Below are 4,782 nucleotides of genomic sequence, written 5' to 3'. Positions count from 1 at the left end.
GCATTAATCAACATGGTGGCATCACTGCCAGGGTTCCTCCGAGTCATAATCCGTAGGTAGCAGTCATCCACTGCAGTAGTAGCCCTTGGGCAGCCTGAGTGAGGCATATCATCGACAGTTCCTATCTCTCTGTCTCCTCCATGTCCAAACAACATCGCTTCGGTTCACTCTGAGATGTCTGGACACTTCCCTTGTTGGGAGCCCTTCCTGGCACAAAGTAACAATGCAGATGCAATCAAACCATGGTATTGATTGTCTAGGCAAGGTTTAACTACACACATGAGCCATATACATCCTTCCTGGTGGAATGACTGGTACTCATCGGCTGCTGGATCCCATCCGTCTAATAGGCACTGGTTGAGCATGGTTGTTTACATATTTGGGCAGGTTTAGTGACCTCTGAACTGTCAAAGGAACTGTGTCTGTGATAAAATATCCACAGTCAACGCCATCTTCAGGAGTTCTGGGAACCAGAGTAATGCAAAACTTTTTTTTGATGTGTGTATAATAAGACTAATGAATTAAAAATTCATTTACAAACGTTTTATACACCATATTTTATTAAAGTGTTTCAAAAAGTATAAAGATACTTTGTGAATCTGAAATATCTGCAATAATATAAAATAACATAAAATAGTGCCACAAGATGCATGAGGTGCCATCACTAAGATTACATTTGGAGAAGTAATAATCTAAAAACACTTTATATTCAGGTCCATAATGTTTGGATACATTTCCATTCACACACTTCCATATTTATGCCTGTGACATAGAGTGATTTGATATCCCTATTGGTGTGAAACAATAAAAACACTGCAAAATTCAAGGCCCTGTACACAACAATCTCCTTAGTAAATGTTGTTACAGTATAAATGAATATTTGTTAGCATAAAGAACTGCAATATCACACAACACATTTTCATCATGATGTTGTATATATTGTAAATATCTTTTAATTTTCAAATTTGTGTCTTTTGTACGAAAAGCTGCAGTTGTAAGCTATGGTCACAAACACACTGCTAAAGCTATAAACTTTTTAAAACTAGATTAATTGTTGTAAATTCATAAGCAGAGTATGATTTTGTAGTGTATATTTGTGTTCTTTGGGCAAAAAGAGGTGATTCTGTAAACTATTATCACATGATGCAATACGAATGGTAAACATCCTATTGCTTTTTTGTGTTCTTATCAAGAGTATCCATCCATTTATCTTTTTTGAAGTTTAATCACAGTTTGAATTAAAAGGACTGAGTATAATTGTGTGTAAGTAATAACTCGCTTGGAGCATTTTTTGTGTGTGAACTCCTGTATATTTGTAACAGACACACAGTTTATAATAACCACATTAATTCATGTTGTCTCATTTCATCTTCTCATAATACTGACTTGTCTCATATCACTTTGTATCTATATGTGTAAATGATGAAGAGTATAAATAAAACAACAAAATACAATACCACGCTGCTACCAGTAATGCTCCCCACTCATTGGCCGGAGTGCTGCACAGGGACATCTTGACGACACACTTGACCACACAGTTTGGAATTGAACTGCTACCAAATTATCTAATTTTTTCAACAGTTTACAGAACTACCCAAAAACTGGAAGTAGCTGTCGTTGCTTCCTTAATGAAGATAAAAGCAACAAAAGGAATTTGTTTTGTGCTACAGCTATTTAACAATGCAAAGATATAGCACCATTTCCAATAGAAAAGGAAATGTCCCCACTGAAAAAAATCCAAGTTTAGTTACAGCTGGTGCAAAAATGCAATGCCTTCATACAAAACTCGATACATTACCATTGTTTGCTGAGGAAGTTAGAACAGATGTGTTATGTTTATGTGAACACTGGATAGCCCATACAGAAAGAGAATACTGTGGGCACATTGAATATGTGGAAATGGTGAATGCATGTTGTAGAGAAACTTCTATACATGGTGGTGTGTATACATATGCAAATGGTAAGCTGAGTGGAAAGAAACTTGACATAAGAAACTTCTGTGTGGACTTGGATCTAGAATTGGCTGCTTTGTGGCTGCCAGATGCTAACTTAATTGTTGTTTTCATGTACCGTTCCTCAAATGGCAATTTTGAAAACTTCATCAGCAAACTGGAAAGTTGTGTGTGTCATCTAGAGTGACTAGGAGCAAAAATTGCCTGATGTGGAGACTTCAACATCCATATCTGATCACAATGCAGTAATCATGAAGCGGTGGGCAAAATCAGTAAGTACTCAACACATTCCCAGCAGGCATTCAAATTATGTAGGATTATCACTAAGAAAAACTTACATGATTTCAAAACTGCCGTGTTTTCTACAGATTGGCGTCATATGTGTAAACAATTGGCACCAAATGATACATTCAGTTCCATTTTCAAGACTATTAAAACCAAATTTGATGAAAATCTTCCACTAGAACCCAGGAGATATCAAACTGCCAAATCAAAATACATACAGAAAACAGTCAAAAATAAAGAGCTGGTATACCTCTGGCTTAGCTAAAATAAAATGCACTGTGCAACTACTAAATGATAAAGTCAAAACAACTGGAGATATTGGCATCATGAACAGACTGTACTGCAGTTATCTACAAGCCAAAAAGATGTACAGAAAAGAAGTAGAGAAAGCAGAGAAGGAAAGCAATGCCAGATTAATTGTAGAAGCTCACAATCCTTGCAAGGCAGTGTTGGATCTGATTAATGAATGTAGACAAAAGACCACCTCTTGCTCTATTTCTTGCAGTCCAGATGAATTTAATGAATACTTTATAAACATGGTAGAAAGCACAGTAGGTGAAATTCTTGACTTCCGAACATATCCTGCAGTTGCTGCAAAATTTGGAAATAAATGCAGCATGTTAATGTGGAAGTGAGCCTATCCAAAAGACTCATTAAAAATAGTAAGCGGCAACAAACACTTAGGGAGCCCTTATATTTATGGCATGTCCTGTATTCTATTAAACAGTATATTCTGCAAAATTGCTCAACAACTGTCAGTAGCAATAAATAAAATCCTCCATCCAGGGGAATTTTCAGATTTCCTGAAATTAGCATGCACAGTACCAGTTTTTAAAAAAGGTAATCCACATGAAGTGTCCAGCTACAGGCCTGTATCTATAATATTAGTGCTACATAAGACAATAGAATTTATAATGAAAGATCAGTGAGATGATGAAAGCTGAGCTAATAATTTATTTTGAAGGAAATAATCAATTTCATGATGTACAGCACAGCTTTCAGAAGGGCAAGTCAGCTACAACAGCAGTACTTGATCTAGCCACAAATATAAGCCAGGGTTTTGAAGACAAGGAGCCTATAGTACTGATACTCCGTGATCTTAGTAAGGCATTTGATTGTATCGCATATAAGGCCCTGCTCAGCGAGTTAAAGTCATATTGTACTGGGGAAGGTGTTCTATAAACTCTCGAATCCTACCTAAATAACAGACGATGGATTGTATCAGCACAAACAGCAGGATCAGGTGATATGAAGTTAAAACATGGTGTGCCAAAGGGATCCATGAGAGGGCCCCTGTTGTTCTTAATTTTTGTGACGTAGGCTCTAATGGGCACACCTTGCAGTTTGCAGATTACATAACTTTGTTCTCAAAAGTGGAAAATATACTTCAAGCTGTTCAACAACCAGAAGTCATATTCAGTGAGGCCAAGGCCTGGTTTATCATGAACAAGATGAAAATTAATGAAGACAAAACACAGAGGACAATATGCAGCCTAAGTGATACTGTAGCACTAGGTGACACAGTAGCTGTTAAGCTTTGTGGTTTTTTCACTGATACCAAATTAACCTGACAACAGCACACTAAACATGCATGTTTCAAACACTCACGGGTCTTATACCTAATGAGGAAACTAAAAAGTGTTGTACTACACAAGTACCTACTAACAGTATACTATGCAATGTTCCACAGTCATGTCAGCTATGGGTCTTTACTGTGGGCTATTCTGAAGGCTGTAAGAATATGCTTTTATTACAAAAGAAAGCAATGAGGATCATTCCAATGTCTTGTGCAAAAGATGTTTTTGTACACAACAGGACCAATAAATACAGTACAATACAATATCTCCAGAAAAAAATGTCTTGTTCACACAAAGACAAATCATGAGACCTACAGTAAGACAAATGTAGTTCATCAATAAAGCACTCAAAGACAGTACAGACAGGCCACAATGTTGATTAACTAAGACTCAGAACACCTTCCCAATGCTGGCGCTAAAATTATTTAAAGCTCTACCTAAGGGTATTCAGTCATATCTCCTATTTTACTACTCTGCATTCTAATATTGATTGTCTTATTATTGTAATGTGTACTGTAATCTAGCTGTCAAATTGGTGTTTTATAGTACTCACTTTAGAATTGTTGTAAAATTAACGCTTTCTGTCGGCCTTTTAACTTCGTCAAAACATGTATAAAAAAAAAAGCTATGCATCGGCCGGGAATCGAACCCGGGCCGCCCGCGTGGCAGGCGAGCATTCTACCACTGAACCACCGATGCTCACATTCATCATATATTATTTCCTGATATATCCCAAACAAAACTACTAACATACTTCGCCACACAAATTTTAATATAAGAGATGCTTTTCTTTTGGAAGTTATCATTTCTATACGCCGTGACACTTATATGTATCTTATTAGCACTTCCAAATATCAATTGTCCATCTTAATCGTAGCAATTACATTTCATAAACTTTGTCAATATGTTATGAGTAAATGCGACACTCTTATTTAATTTTTTCCTTTTGTTTTTAAATAAAATATTCC

The 4,782-nt window shown here is 36.4% G+C and overlaps 1 non-coding gene across 1 annotated transcript; it reads right to left on the bottom strand.

The window, feature by feature from the left end:
- Positions 1-4,442: 4,442 nt before the first annotated feature.
- Trnag-gcc (transfer RNA glycine (anticodon GCC)) lies at positions 4,443-4,513 on the bottom strand. The gene has a single exon. It is a non-coding gene; the product is annotated as a tRNA-Gly (tRNA).
- Positions 4,514-4,782: the final 269 nt, after the last annotated feature.

Source organism: Schistocerca nitens, chromosome 1 (assembly GCF_023898315.1).
Source record: "Schistocerca nitens isolate TAMUIC-IGC-003100 chromosome 1, iqSchNite1.1, whole genome shotgun sequence".
Classification (NCBI taxonomy): domain Eukaryota; kingdom Metazoa; phylum Arthropoda; class Insecta; order Orthoptera; family Acrididae; genus Schistocerca; species Schistocerca nitens.
The sequence above is the reverse complement of the archived record's forward strand: the minus strand, read 5'-3'. Positions and strand labels throughout refer to the sequence as shown.